Genomic DNA, 17,012 nt, shown 5'->3' with positions numbered 1-17,012 from the left:
GGATCTGTTGGCTCCAATGTCCCTACTATGGGCTTGCTGGTCCCACTCGAGGGATATGGGGTTACTTTCCCATCAGATACAAAACCCTGATAACCTTCGCGACTCCTATTAAAGGTTCCTGCACTTGCAGCAGTAGACATCCTGGGTCTCACCCCACAGCTTGTTCTGCTTGCTTTCCATCAGGTTCTCTTCTTCATTGAACGGGTGTGCCCTGATTAACCCTACTGGTTTTCCCTTTAGTTTCCAGCAGACAGCTTTTAAATATCCTGCTTAATTATAATGGAAGCACACAGGTCTCTGGGTCTCACTGTTGCTCACAGCACCTTCCTTTTTAGCTGGAGGAGGGCTGTCTGTGTCTTCTGCTTTCCTTTCTCCCCCAGGACTGCCTGGGCGGATATCACCTTCCCACCCTTTGTCCTTTTCGGCTTTGTGGGGGTGATTAGGAAAGGTTCTCCCCAGAAAAGCAACTTATAAATTAAAGCAAACTCATCGGCCAGAACGGCCGCTTGCCGGGCTCTCTGAACCTGCTGCTCCTCTACATGGGTCTTTATGGAAAGTGGGAAAAGTTTTTAAATTCCTCTAACAGAACTATGTCCCTGAGATTATTGGCCAGAACGGCCGCTTGCCGGGCTCTCTGAACCTGCTGCTCCTCTACATGGGTCTTTATGGAAAGTGGGAAAAGTTTTTAAATTCCTCTAACAGAACTATGTCCCTGAGATTCTCAAAGCTGCGCTGTACTTTAAAAGCCTTCCGCCACTGGTCCAAAGCCAGATAAATTTGATTAGCTTGCTTCTTAAGGGTTCTAAACATTTGGAGATAGGCTTCGGGTACTAATTCATATGCCCCGAGGATAGCATTTTTGTTCAGTTCATAATTTGATGAACTCTCATCTAGCAACAAGGAATAAACCTCATGGGCTTTTCCAGTTAGCTTGCTTTGTAATAAAAGAGACCAGGTCTCAGCTGGCCATTTTAGCTGCCTTGCCAGTTTCTCAAAAGACACAAAAATTCCTCCACATCTTCCTCATTGAATTTTGGAATTAGTTGAACTAGTTTTAATAATTTTGTACCCAGCCCTGAATTATGCTCCTCCATATTTGCTATGCTTTCACTGGCATTACTCTGTTGCCCCCTAGTTAACTCAAGCCGTCTTAGCTCTCTCTCTTCACATTCTTTCTGGAAACTTCTTTCTCTCTCTCCCTCCTGCTTCTCTCTTTCTTTCTCCTGTCTTTTTTTTTCTTCACTTTCCTTCTGGAAGGCTCTCTCTCCCTCTCCCTTTCCTCAAATTCTAGTTTCCTCTGTTCCAGTTGTATCTTTGCTAACAATACCTGTAGGATGCTGCGTCTAACCCTGTTTCTGCTTCTTCAGATTCAAGGGAAAAATGGTTGTCCACTAGCCTTAGGAGTTCAGACTTCCTAGCCTTGATCCCACACCGCTAAGCCATTTTTCTCAACTCCTCCATAGACATTGATTTTAACTTATCCCAAGTTATTTCACCCTGGCTTGGAGAGCTACTAGCTTCAGTTGCAGACATGATAGTATTCAAGCACACACAAGAAAACCTGTATTGAAAACTTGATCTTTTTTTGCTTGGGAACAATTTGGCTTCCCACTTCCAATTTCTCGTTTGTCTGTGGGTCAATTCTGGACATTAGCACCCAAATTTCTGTTACAACTAGGTGGGAAAGAGGTATAGGGGACCCTTTCAACTTTCACCTGGTCTTACTGTAACAGGGTTTTATTTTATTTCACTGTGTTTTTAGCTCCCCCTTAATCACTTTCCAATTATAAGGCAAAGAAACCAGCACAAACAGGCTTTCTTAGGTTTAAAGTAGAAAGGTGAAATTTTATTAAACTTAAACCTCTAATTCGGTTAAAGCCTATGGATACAACCGTGTCCCACACTAGCAAGCATACGTGATACGCACATGCAAATAGAGACAGAAAAGAGCAGAAGAAATAGGTTTGAGGCAATATCTGAAGAGTTTGTGCTATGGGTCTTCGAGCTCTCTGCAGAGTCCTTTTTTGTAGGTAGATATTGCTTTTCATTGGGGCCCAGTATTCTTCTTAAAACTTGTTCACTGCAAGAGAATTTTCTCTCTTGGGGTTCATGTGCCTTGAGTGGATTCAGTTGTGTGAGAAAGAGATGGGAGCAGACAGGAGAGGCTGTGGCAAGGCATCTAGGAGAGGTCTTTTCAATCCAGGAGCAAACAATTTTCTGCAGGCTCCCAGTTCAAAACTGTACAATTCAGGAAAAAAACCCAGACTGCCAAGCAGGTTAGTCATGTGACTAAAAACAAGAAATGCTGGAATCACTCAGCAGGTCTGGCAGCATCTGCGGAAAGAGAAGCAGAGTTAACGTTTCGGGTCAGTGACCCTTCTTCGGAACTGGATTTCCAGCATCCGCAGTATTTTGCTTTTATTTTAGTCATGTGACTAACCAGGTTTGACCAGGTCTGTTTGTGGATTGTATTGGAGCAGTGGATAGTTCCTTTGTTCCAACACTGTCTCTATTAATATGCAAAAATGTCTTTCCAGCCAGGGGCCTTGCAATCCCCTGCCTCAGGCCTTCTCTTCTTCCCAGCAACAGTTTGAAATTTAATGTCCTTGTGGCGAAATTAATGTGCCTCATGCTTGATAGGTGGGGGCCTGCATGACAATACCAAATACTTCTTTGAATACTTCCTACTATTTGTTCATTTGTTCACCCATTAAAGGCTTAATCAGTTTACTGTGTTCAATTTATTTCTGATCCCTTCAAAGTTGCCTCCCCACCTCATTTCTCTTGTCAGGCCATCTCTATACCACAGAATTGGATGGATTTCAGCAGAAATATCCTTGCTGCTTAACAAGCAAAAACAAACATCACCAGGTCCATTTGTTAATATATTTGAAATTAGTTTGTTACAAAGGAGAATTTGTGAAAGATAAGCAAAGTTAAGTGGCCCTGTCGCTAATGATAAAACATAAAAATTACAGAATGCATAATGAATACTTGTGCTGGCTTTAAAGAACAGAATCATTTTTTGTCCTTTATGAAGTAAATATTAAAAAGTAGTCAAACAAGCAGGTTAATGCTACCTGTCCATTATTAGTGCCACATTAGTATGAATCTCCTCTGTTTACTCTTCTTACGAAGGCATTGGCCAGTTCAAAATAATTCAGTAAGTGCCTTCATAAAATAGGAGACAAAAGAATTTCATAAGAACACATTCAGTCTAATCTTTCTGGACCAACACCTAGAGTAACACTAGCTGTTAACATTGGTAGTTAGACTTGCCCGTGTTTTGTTGACCTTCATGATATTTTCTCCTTGCAAGTTGCTGTAAATGTGAGATGGAAATGGTGCAGTGCCCTCTACAGGACATCTGGGATCTGAGTGAACAGGGCAAGCAACTGTATAGCTCCTTTACCAATCAGATTAAAGGATCGTGAAATGAACAGCACAAGGTTTGAACAAGAATATGTGAATTAGAATGGGCGAATTCAATATCAAATCAGGTACAAAATGAGAAATAAAGAGAGGAAAAGAAAGATGGGATTAATTGTGAGAGAGAAATAAAATGTTAAAAATTGCATTGGTACAGATTTTGTGGTCAGCGATGAAGTAACGATGCTCGCCACTAACCTTGAAGAAAGTTGCCCAAAAAAATCTACTGGTCTCTGGGATGTGGATTTCACCTTTCCCAATGTTAATTTTGTTCCATGTCAGCTCAAGGGCATCTCCGGCATCCAGCAACAGTGATGTCATCAAGCAAACTAATCAGCCAATCATATTGAAGAATTCTCACAGGCATCAAACCAGGAAGTAAAGGGAACTTAACTTTTTGATCATTTTATAGAGAGCAAAATAAAGATTGCAATGTACACATAGGATTAAGGTAGAAGCTGAAATATTATAAACAAAATTTAAAAATATCCTTTTTATATTACAAATTTGTGAAACTTTTATAATAATGGAGAAATTTGACAATCCACAAATATAAAATTCATTTCAGGGCCAGAGAGGTCGTTCTACAGTAATTATGACTTAGTACACCAATAAAAACCCAGTTACACTTCATTCAACAAGGCGTAACATTTTCAAAGTTTTAACAGTAAGACTAATAGCATAAAGTGGAAGTTCATGTCAAATCAAGTATTTTGAAAAGATGTTCATCTGCAGAGACTTCAACGGCGCACCCTGAAGAGCTGTAGGGAATGACTGACAGCAAATTCTGGATTTTTGTGTTTAACTGTGCATGTGCAGATGCTGGAATTTGCTGCCAGTTTCACAGTTGTAATGTCGATGCTAACAGTCTCATCATCATTACAAGTTTTGCTGTTATTACAGTTGCAAAACATGGGTCATTAATTTTTTTAAAATCTCCAACAATTAAAAACTGGAGAAATGAGACTCCACACCTGTAATTGTTATTTTTCAGTGCCAAAGATGTTGACTGACAGTAATTAACATTTATCACGTTGCAAAAAAGAGTACTTAGACTGAAATTACTTGAGTTGAGTGAACTTGCTGTGGTGCGTTTATTTTGTATCTACAATTTAAGTACAGGAACTTCGCGCTGTTTAATGTATTTGAATGGGGAGCTAGACAGTGAGATGATGTTTTTGCAAAGCTAACAGTGGATATGTGCATCTCCAACAACAACTTCACGTTTTCCATTTTTAATCACCTCTGCCCTTGCCTGAAGGTATTTGCACTTAAATAATGCCTCTCTATTATTGACAGCAATTTAAACCATTATGATTAATAACAGTGTAATTTTAACCCCAGGATGAGCAGGTTATCAAGAAAGAAGTTATGAATGACAACATTACCTTTGTTTTTCACTACTGAAGCAAATCCTCTCACAGATTCCTGATTTACTGAAAAATATTTATTTCAACCATTCTTTACTTAGGGCATATTCATCTCCATAGGTTTCACATCAATGCAAAGCCAAAACGGGTTTGAAAGGTTCTGTCAAAGGAACCTTGGCCAGGTGCTGCAGTGCAACTTGTAGATGGTATGCTCTACTGCTACTCTGCATCAGTGGTGGAGGGAGTAAATGTTTAAGGTGGTGGGTGGGGTGATAATCAAGTGGGCTGCTTTGGTCTGGATGGTGTTGAGCTTCTTGAGTGTTTGTTAGAGCTGCACTCGTCTAGGCAAGTGGAGAGTATTCCATCACACTGCTGACTTGGGCCTTGTTGATCGTGGACAGATTTGGGGAGGTGGGAAATGAATTACTCACCACAGAATTCCCAGCCTCTAACCTGCTTTTGTAGCCACAGTATTTATATGGTTACTCCAGTTAAGCTTCTGGTCAATGATGACCCCCAGGATGTTGATGGTGGGGGATTCAGTAATGGGAGTGCCATTGAACATCACGGGAAGGTGGTTAGATTCTCTCTTGTTTGAGATGGTCATTGCCTCGTTCTTGTTTTGCACAATTGTTACTTGCCACTTATCAACCCAAGCCTGAATGTTGCCCAGCTCTTGTTGCATAGGGCACGGATTGCTTCAGTATTTAAGGAGTTTTGAATAATACTGAACACTGCAATCATCAGCCAACATCCCCACTTCTAACCTTATGATGGAGGGAAGCTCATTGATGAAGCGGCTGAAGCTGGTTGGGCCTAGGACACTACCCTGAGAAACTCCTGCAGAATGTCCTGGGGCTGAGACGATTGGCCTCCGACAACCACAACCATCTTCCTTTGGGCTAGGTAAGATCCCAACCAGTGGAAAGTTTTACTTCTGAGTCCCACTGACTTCAATTTTACTCGGGCTCCTCAATTCCACTCTCAGCTAAGTGCTGCCTTGATGTCAAGGGCAGTCGCTCTCACCTCATCTCTGGAATTCAGCTCGTTTGTCCATGTTTGGACCAAGACTATGTTGAGGTCTGAAGCCAAGTGGCCCTGGCAGAACCCAAACTGAGTATTGAGGAGCAGGTTGTTGCTGAATAAATGCCACTTGATAGCACTGTCAATGATACCTTCCATCACTTTGCTGATGATTGAGAGTAGACTGATGGGGTGGTAATTGGCTGGATTGGATTTGTCCTGCTTTTTATGGACAGGACATACCTGGGCAATTTTCCACATTGCCAGGTAGATGCGAGTGTTGTACACCTTGGCTAGGGGTGTAACTAGTTCTGGAGCACAAGCCTTCAGTACTATAGCGGGATGTTGTCAGAGCCCGTAGCCTTTGCTGTATCCAGTGCCTTCAGCTGTTTCTTGATATCACGTGGAGTGAATTGAATTAGCTGAAGACTGGCATCTGTGATGCTGGGGATCTCAGGAGGAGACTGAGATGGATCATCCACTCAGCACTTACAACATAGAACATAGAACAGTACAGCACAGTACAGGCCCTTCGGCCCATGATGTTGTGCCGAACCTTTAACCTACTCTAAGATCAAACTACCTACATACCCTTCATTCTACTATCATCCATGTACCTATCCAAGAGTCGCTTAAATGTCCCTAATGTATCTGCTTCTACTACCACCGCTGGCAGTGCATTCCACGCACCCACCACTCTCTGTGTAAAGAAACTACCTCTGACATCGCCCCGAAACCTTCCTCCAATCACCTTAAAATTATGCCCCCTGGTGATAGCCCTTTCCGCCCTGGGAAAAAGTCTCTTGCTATCCACTCTATCTATGTCTCTCATCATCTTGTACCCCTCTATCAAATCACCTCTCATCCTTCTTCGCTCCAATGAGAAAAGCCCTAGCTCCCTCAACCTTTCCTCGTAAGACATGCCCTCCAGTCCAGGCAGCATCCTGATAAATCTCCTCTGCACCCTCTCTAAAGCTTCCACATCCTTCCTATAACGAGGCGACCAGAACTGAACACAATATTCCAAGTGTGGTCTAACCAGGGCTTTATAGAGCTGTAGCATAACCTCGCGGCTCTTAAACTCAATCCCCCTGTTAATGAAAGCCAACACACCATACGCCTTCTTAACAACCCTATCAACTTGGGTGGCAACTTTGAGCGATCTATGGACATGGACCCCAAGATCCCTCTGTTCCTCCACACTACCAAGAATCCTGTCTTTAAGCCTGTATTCTGCATTCAAATTTGACCTTCCAAAATGAATCACTTCACACTTTTCCAGGTTGAACTCCATCTGCTACTTCTCAGCCCAGCTCTGCATCCTGTCAATGTCCCGTTGCAACCTACAACAGCCTTCCACACTATCCACAACTCCAGCAACCTTCGTGTCATCGGCAGACTTGCTAACCCAGCCTTCCATTCCTCATCCAAGTCATTTATAAAAATCACAAAGAGCAGAGGTCCCAGAACAGATCCCTGCGGAACACCACTGGTCACCGAGCTCCAGGCTGAATACTTTCCATCTACTACCACCCTCTGTCTTCTATGGGCCAGCCAATTCTGTATCCAGACAGCCAACTTTCCCTGTATCCCATGCCTCATTACTTTCTGAATGAGCCTACCTTGGGGAACCTTATCAAACGCCTTGCTAAAATCCATATACACCACATCCACTGCTCTTCCTTCATCAATGTGTTTTGTAACTTCTGGCTGAAGGTGATGCAAATGCTTCAGCCTTGTCTTTTACACTGATGTTCTGGGCTCCCCCATCATTGCAGATGGGGATGTTTGTGGAGCCTTCTCCGCCTGTTATTTGTTTAATTGTTTACCATCATTCAGGACTGGATGAGGCAGGACTGCGGAGCTTTATCTGATCCATTGGTTGTGGGATCGCTTAGCCCTGTCTATTGATGGATGCCAAGTTTTGAGTTACTAGATCTGTTCAAAATCTACCCCATTTAGCATGTTGGTAGTGCCACACAACACGATGAAGGGTATTCTCAGTGTGAAGATGGGACTTCATTTCCACAAGGACTCAGTGGCGGTCAGTCCTACCAATAGTGTCATGGGCAGATGCATCTGCAACAGGTAGATTAATGAGGATGAGGTTAAAGTAGACTTTTCTTTAGACTGTTGGTTCTCTCACCACCTGCTGCGGGCCCAGTCTGGCAGGTATGTCCTTCAGGACTCAGCCGGTAGTGGTGCTACCGAGCCACTTGTGGTGATGGACATTGAACTCACCCACCCAAAGTACATTCTGTGCCCTTGCTGCCATCTGCTTCTTCCAAGTGTTGTTCAACATGGAGGAGTACTGATTCATCAGCTGAGAGAGGGCAATAGGTGGTAATCAACAGGAGGTTTCCTTGCCCATGTTTGATTTTATGCCAGGAGACTTCTGGGGTTTAGAATCAATGTTGAGGACTCTCAGGGCCCGTCCCTCCTGACTGTATACCCATGTGCCACCACTTCTGGTGATGCAGGAATCAGGGACATTGGCTGTAAGGTATGATATAGTGAGAATGAATAGGTCAGGCTGTTGCTTGACTAGTCTGTGGGACAGCTCTCCCAATTTTGGCACAAGTCCCCAGGTGTTAGTGAGGAGGACCTTGGAGGGTTAACTGGGCAGGATGTGCCTTTTTCTTTTCCGGTGCCTAGGTCGATGCCAGGTAGTGCATCCATTTTTGTTCTTATTTGACTTTTCTGTAGTGGTTTTGATATGATTGAATGGTTTGCTCGGCCATGTCAGAAGGCAGTTACGAGTCAACCACATTGCTGTGGGTCTCGAGTCACGTGTAGGCCAGACTGGATAAGGACAGCAAATTTCCTTCCCTAAGGGGCATTAGTGAACCAAATGGGTTTTTACGACAATCTGGCAGTTTCATGGTCACCATTACTGGGACTAGCTTTTAATTCCAGGTTTATTGATGAATTGAATTTAAATTCCACCAGCTGCTGTGATGAAAATTGAACTCATGTCTCCAAAGCATTAGTCCAGGCTTTTGGTTTACTAGTACTATAACATTACCAATATGCAACCATTCCCATGTACTGCTTACACTTGTAAATACAGTACAAATGCCTGGCTGAATTTTACTTTCTTTCTTTGAATTTTATGATGCGGTGATGCATGGAATTGGGAATGAGGTGTGTGAATTCTTCCACCCATTTGACATTTGTGCTATTGACCCCCCACACTCCCCACCACCCCCACCCCGCACCCCCTGCCCCCCCTCCACCCCCCAACCATCCTAATTTCTGGAATCAGTTCATTTAATTATACCAAAAGCAGGTTTCTCTGTAGGAGTTAAAGCAGGAGTAAGTATTGTGTGTTGCAAGATTTTAAGTTTTGCAACACTCTGAAGGGAGAGGTTTCTGAAAACAGTTGTCCCTTTTGGAAAGAATAACAAATTCCTCAGAGTGAACAAGACATCCTGCCACAAAATTCTTTTTGAATCTCCAGGAAACAGGACATCTCAAGGAACAGGTGTCTGGCAGTAGCTTTGGCTGGTAGTGCCACCACCCTCACCCCACATACCTGTAATGTAGTGTAGTGGCGATTTCACCTTTAAGAAACTTCACCTTTAAGGGATCAGGCCACTGATGCAACTGATGACATTATCAGACATATATAAGGAGGAGACACAATTTTAAGAAACCAATCCAACACATGGCTTGCAAAAAGCACACCCACACCAGCAAGGAAAAGCCCTGGACCTGAGATCATGCAGTGTAGCTAAGTAAGACAATAAGTAGTGTTTGTGTTGAATCCCAGTATAAAGCCTATGGTTTTCATTGAACGAAAACTTAAGAAAACACAGCACAACACTACATTTTCTGGCGACGAGGTGAAAATAAAGAAAATAAAGAAGACAAGGCACAGAAGGATTCAAGAACAGAAAGCAAACAAAGACAAAAAAAATCGAGAGGAAACCAGGACTGGATCAGAGAAAAAACGTGGACTGGAACAGAAAAAAATTTTTGTTCCAGATTTAAGCAAAAGCAATCTGCCCGGGCTGAATTTTATTTGGGCGCCGCACTGCACAGCAGTGCCCTTTCAACCCAACGTAGCGCCCACACTTAGCAGCCACCGCAGAGCCCATGATTTTACGCGCAGGGGCTCATTAGCATCACTACGTCGAGCTGACCAACCCCCCCGCCCCCAATATTACATGGGGAGAGGCGGGACATTTGGCACAGTGAGGAACCCTTTGACAGTTGTGCAGCAGGTGATGGGACCCTATTTTAAGCACCCCAGCACCTGCTTCCTGACAGCTGTCAAAGAATACTTACCTGACTGCTGAAGAGTGGGGCTGCTGTCAATCTGGCAGCAAAACAGAAAGCACTGCAGACATCCAGCAGGTCAGGCAGCATCTGTGGAGAGAGAAGCAGAGTTAACTTGTCCAAGCTCACAGACCTGAAAGTTAACTCTGCTTCTCTCTCCACAGATGCTGCCTGATCTTCTGAGTGACCCCAACACTTTCCGCTTTGCTGCCACATACTTACCCTGCTGTGTCCCAGTGTCCTGTGAAGATGCGATCCTCTTCTCCCACTCAAGTGTAACATAACTTCTTGTAGGCCTGCTGCACCTGGGTGAATAATCTTAACTTTGCACATTCCAGGACATGAGACTTAAATACTACATAAAAGGTTTTACAGAGGTTTACAGAGAACACACTGACACAAATGTGAATGCACGGGTGTCACAGCAATGTAAATACGTCTTTCACTAAATGTTCCTCATCAACAAATGTGTCCTTTTCTCTGTGCGAATGATGTATGCCAGCTGTAGCGCCAATGTCACATCCCTTTGCCCTTCAGAAGAGCCAACGTATGCAATAACATCATGCCATGCCACCATTATTCATGAGCGTTTCCATGGATGTAGTGACATGGACATTGGCTCAGTCAGCTGCTGCCTCTAATAATTTACACAGGGATGCTGCAGATGTGGACTGGTACACAGCAGGTGAGCGAGGGTGATGTGTGGCTTGCAGAGCTCATGTCAGTTCCAATGGAGCAGACAGCCTTTGTCTGATAAGCCACTTCTGTACATCCCTAGCTCACTGCTAGCCCTGCATGCAGAGCCTGGGTGCCATCTGCCCTCCCATGTGTCTTTCATGTCGTAGGTCCTCAGAGTCCTCATAGTCTGAGGAGGAATCCTGTTGACATCTCTCTTCATCATGCCAGGCCTATTGGGTGCGTAGTTGTGCAGAGCAGCAAAGAAAGGAGATGGCCTTTTTGGCCCGTAGTACAGGGCATCAGCCTATCCATACAGGCATTGGAGATGCTCTTTCAGCATGCCGATCTCCTGCTCAACGGTGGCTCATGTAGTTCAGTGGCTGGTGTTGTATCTCTCCTCTTCAGCAGTGGTGGGGTCTCTCATCATTGCTGGGAGCCATGTCTGCAAAGGATAGCCCTTATCTCCAAGAAGCCACCCCTCCATCTGAGCCAGTTCAATCAACAGAGGTGGCAGCCGCGACTGGAGCAAGACCCAGGTGGCATGGAAGCTGTGTGAGAAGCGGTCATACATCCGCTGCAAGCATCTGCAATGTTCACATACCAGCTTCACCTAGATTGAGAGGGCTCCTTTAATGATGACGTCTACAGGTGGTAGCCTGGCAGTAGGCCTGATGACCAGATGAGTGCAATCCATGAACATTATAACCTATGGTTCTCCAGCAATGGCACCAGAGCCAATGGCCCTCTGCGCCTAGCTGTGAGAGTCCGTCCTGAAGTGAACATCCTCACTGGCCCTCCAGTGCAGGACATTAGTGACCTCCCTGATGCAGCGATGCACTGCTGACTGTGTGACCCCACAAAGGTCTCTGGTGGGCCCCTAAAAGGCTGCAGAGGTGTCAGGCTTGAGAACCGCTGCCACTACGAGGAACAAAGGCATGGAATGTCCAGCGGAACCCATGGGCTGCAGGTCGTCCTTGAGTAGGGCACAGAGACCTGTCACCACCCTCTCTATATGCACAATCTCCTCTGACACTGGTGCTCTGACATCCAATGGCATGTCATGTGGGGCCTGTAGATGTACAGTAACTGTAATGGCAGGGTCCCCTTGGGGGCTGCTGCTCATGACCAGGGGCCTCTACGTGGATCACACCTGCCTGTTGATATTGCCTCTGGCGCATACAGATCCTCACGTGCAGAGGATCACACACTGTAGGATGAGCCATACCTATTTCCATGTGATAAATAAAGTTGAACCCTACATGTATTTGAAGTTTCCTAACAGGAACCAGCTGCTTTCCTGGATCAACCATGTGGCGTGCCATGGCATTGCCCATCTTGGCCAACACTCAGAGTGGCACAGCATGACCACATCAAGATCCTACCAGCTGAATCGATTGCTCTCACCATCCATATAACCTTAATGTTCCTAACCTTTCTGGCACCCTCCCCACACACAGGGTGCCTAGTGTGCCATTGCCCCCTCACAAACACAGAGTGTACACTGTTAACAGAGGGAGGGTACACGGTACCTCCCTTCATGCCAGCACAGCTTTCCCTCCAGTAATCTCAGACCCCCTTCCTTTCAGAATGCAGAGTGCATCCCCTGTGTATTCCCCCTCCCTCCTCCCTTTAAGAATACAGAGTTAGACCCTTGCATATCCCCCCTCCCTTCCAGAATGCAGAGTTAGACCCCTGTGCATCCCCCCTCCCTCCTCCCTTCCGTAATGCAGAGTGTGGACCCGCCGGCTTTTCAGATCGTGAACAGGACGACATGTAACGGCCACCCGTTCAGCTGGTGGAGAGGCGGTGGGCTGCATAATCAGCATAGGTAAGTAATCATTCCCATATGTTGATTGTGGTGCCGGCGCCATGCGGCGGGAGGGCTGCAGCTAGCTCCCGCCACCACTGGTAAAATGCGGCGGGCCCGTTTCGACGTTGCGGGTTGAGGTGCATCTCTCCCTGCAGCATTTTACTGACCTCCGCACCGCGACAAGCGGCATCGAGGGGCCGGTAATATTCAGCCCCATGTGTGCGCAACAACTGCCAGTCTTTCCAGTCTTTACAAAGACGGACAGCAACCTAAGGCCCTACTGGGGCAAATAGTTAGGCAGAATCGAACACCTAATGGTTGCATTCAATATCAATATCTCCAAGAAAAGACAGCATTACTCCTACATTATTCTGGACCAAAAGTTGATGATATCTTCTAAACACTCACAGACACCAGAACCGATGATGATTATGACACAGCAAAGAAATTTCTAACAAGATATTTTCAACTGAGGGCAAATCCTCACTACGAAATTTATGTCTTTCAGGCAAACAAAACAAGTTAAGTGCAAGACCCTTGACTACATGATGCGACTCAGAAGTCTGAGCCAGAATTGCAACTTCACTGATGTGGACAAAGAAATCATCTCCCAGATCATTATGACCTGCCAATCACCAAGATAAAGATGGCAAGCTCTTAGAGAGGGTGAGTCGTTAAACTTGCAAAGGTTACTCAATATTGACAGAATGCTGAAAGCCAGAAAAAGACAAGCCAAAGTCTTCGAAGGGAAAGAGGCAAATAGCATAAGACAAGAATCCCCTGAGGCCAAGTCAGGATTGTCGACAAAATCCGTGAATGCCACAAGAAGAAGGTTTCACCAGACAAACACACCAAACACAAGGGCACAGAGGAAACCCAGAGAAAGTCTGAGGCATGTCAAGGAAGACCAAGACAGAGATTACAATCACATCATGTTTGAACATGCTAGCGTTGCAGTTCATATCCTCACTACAAGAGGAGGAAAGAAGTGTGAAGCCTGCGGAAAAATTGAACATTTGGCAAGAGTATGTTGATTGAAGTCTGCACAAGACATTATGAGAACTGAATGCCAGAAGGAAGATTGCAAATTCGCAGCACAGAAGAAGATTTTTATTGCTCACAACCCACAAGTACCGACACCTGCCCATGCGCAATGTGTTCATAGGCAATTTGACAATCTCTGCAATAATTGACTTAAGAGCAACAGTCAACATAATGGATGCCCCAACGTTCCACGAGTTAGAGAGAAAACAGAAACTGCAGTTGACCACATATCTAAAATCTTCTCCTATGGATCAGATAGCCCTCTACTAGTGCTCGGGGATCATCCAAATTACTCACAAATCCTCCCATGGGTCCACATGTCAGACTGAGTTCCATGTTGTAGGTTCAAACAAGAGAAAGCTGACAAGTTTCAAAGCTGCCAGTGAATTGAAGCTGATCATGATCAACATCATCAGAGGACAGAACTACCTGATGAAAGAAGAAATATCCACTGTCACAATTCACACCTACACAACCCTGCACGCACTCAACGGAAAGCTCGAGGGACAGAGTCAAAAGTCAAAACAGAAGATAAAGACATAAGCAGACTGATGGATGCACGCAAAAGATAGCGAGATTTCAGGAGACAAAGTCCGAGCTCGGCAAGAGAAAACATTGAGAATTAGTTACCATTTGACCCAAGAGTGCTTACAGTCGTTCAGAGAAAATGAAGCTTGATGATAGCAAAGAGAGGAAACTACATTGTGAAGAGAAATGGAACCTTTTTCAAAAGAGTCAATGCCAAAACAATTCCAGAAGAAAGAGACATAGACAAGGAGTTTTCATCTGGAATTCCTCCCGGACTTCCTTTAACCTGGTCACTTTTTCCCCTTCTCTTTCTAAACTTTTGCTAGCTGTGTGCCTGCCTGTCCCCTTTTGTTCTCAGTGGGGGTCCCTCACAGTTCACCAGCCCTCTGCTGGAGGGTCCTCCTAACACCGGTACAGGACTTAGGGGTGCAGGGTTCACTGTAAGCTTGGGGTCTCCCCTCAACCTGGCACATGTGGCAACTCTTGCAGTACTTCACTACATCTTTGTGGAGTTTTGGCCAGTCAAACTGCTGTCTTATGTGGGTTTTGGTCTTTCGTATACCGGAATGTACAGCTACTGTAGTCTCGTGGGCCCTTCTTAATAGTTCTCTCCGGTACCTCTGCAGCACCACTATCTGGTGAACTACCGTCCACTCCTTGCTCTGTGAGGAGAACTCCATTTCCTCATCAGTGCCTCATTCTTTAAATAGTAGCAATCAGGGACTACCTCTGCTTCACTTTCAGATTGGGCAGCCTCTGCTAACTCTCGCAATACTGGGTCAGCTCACTGAGCCTCAGCTGGGAAAATTTATTTAATTCATTCTCTGGGTCTCCGAAATTTCCAAAAAAGTCTTGGACAGACAGACCTCATGGTCATTTGCCTGCAGTGCCAATGCAGTCTCCTCTGGGGGAGTTGGTTTCATCATGGACTGATTCAGGAAAACTACAGGGGTCCGTCTCCTGCCACTGCCCTGTCTCTCTGACCTCCTGCGGTCTTTCTTTCACTACTTGGGGGGCTACCACCTTCACCCCCACCAGGTCATTACTTAGGAGCAGGTCAACCCCATCCACAGGCAAACTAGGGACAATCCCTACAATCACCAATCCCGAAACTAGGTCGCACTCCAGGTGCACCCGGTGTACAAGTATAGGCATGCACTGCCCTCCAATACCATTCACCGCCATTCTGATGTTCACTGCACTCTTTGGGGGAAAGGTCAGGCCTTTTCCCAGTAAAAGGGATCTAGTGGCCCCTGCATCCCTGAGACTTACTATGGGCTTGCTTGCCCCACTCGAGGGGTATGGGGTTACTTTCCCTTCAAACACAAAACCTTGATAGCCTTCAGGAATCTTATTAATTTTTCCTGCACTTGCAGCAGTAAACTTCCTGAGTTGCACTCTTACTACAGTTAAAACCACAGCTTGCTCCGTTGTGCTCTCCTTCAGGATTTCACCGAGCGGATGTGCCCTGATTAACCCTATTAGTTTTCCCTTTAGTGCCCAGCGGTCAGCCTTTAGATGACCTACCTTATTACAATGGAAGCACACAGGTCTCCATGTCTCACTCCTGCTCACAGCACCTTCCTTTTTGGCTAGATGAAGGTCCCCTGTGCATCCTGCTTTCCTTTCTCTCCCAGGACTGCCTGGGCAGATATCACCTTCCCACCCTTGGTCCTTTTCAGATTTGTGGGTGTGACTAGGAAAGGTTCGGACCTGGGAAACCGATTTGTATATTAAAGCAATCTCATCAGCCAGAATGGCCGCTTGCCAGGTTCTCTGAACTCACTGCTCCTCTACATGGGTGTTTATGGAGAGTGGGAGAGAGTGTTTAAATTCCTCTAACAGACTTACTTCTCAGAGATTCTCATAACTGAGCTGTACTTTAACAGCCCTCAGCCACTGGTCAAAAGCCAGCTGCTTACTTCCTTCGAACTCCAGATATGTTTGATTAGCTTGCTTCTTGAGAGTTCTAAACTTTCGGCGATCGGCTTCGGGCACTAATTCATATGCCCCGAGGATAGCATTTTTTGTCAGTTCATAATTTGATGAACTCTCATCTGGCAACAGAGAATAAACTTCATGGGCTTTTCCAGTTAGCTTGCTTTGTAATAAAAGAGGCCAGGTCTCAGCTGGCCATTTTAGCTGCCTTGCCAATTTCTCAAAAGACACAAAAAAACACTTCCACATCTTCCTCATTGAATTTTGGGAGTAGTTGAGACAGTTTTAACAATTAACAATACCCAGCCCTGAATTACGCTCCTCCATATAGGCAATGCTTTCACTGGGGTTACTCTGTTGCTCCCTAGTTAACTCAAGCCACTTCAGCTCTCTCTCTTCATATTCTTCCTGGAATATTCTTTCTCTCTCTCTATCCTCACTCTCTTTGTCTTCACATTCCTTCTGGAAGGCTTTCTTTCTCTTTCTCCTGTCTCTCTCCTATTCCTTCTCCTGTCTTTCTTTTTCTTCGCATTCCTTCTGGAAGGCTCTCTCTTTCTCCCTCTCCTCTAATTCAAGTTTCCACTGTTCCAAGTGTATCTTTGCTAGCAACACCCTGTCGGAGTCTGCTTCTAACCCTGCTTCTGTTTCTTCAGATTCAAGGGAAAAATGGTTGTCCATTAGTCTTAGGAGTTCAGACTTCCTAGCCCTGCCACATACAATGATCCCACACTGCTCCACTATTTTTCTCAGCTCCTCCATAGACAGTGCTTTTAACTTATCCCAAGTTACTTCACCCTGGCTTGGGGAGCTACTAGCTTCAATTGCAGACATGTTAGTATTCAAGCACACATAACCACAAGAAAACCTGTATTGTAATCTTGCTCTTTTTTGATTGGGAACAATTTGGCTTC

This window comes from Heterodontus francisci, chromosome 10, assembly GCF_036365525.1.
Source record: "Heterodontus francisci isolate sHetFra1 chromosome 10, sHetFra1.hap1, whole genome shotgun sequence".
Taxonomy (NCBI): Eukaryota; Metazoa; Chordata; class Chondrichthyes; order Heterodontiformes; family Heterodontidae; genus Heterodontus; species Heterodontus francisci.
Note: the sequence above shows the minus strand (reverse complement) of the source record.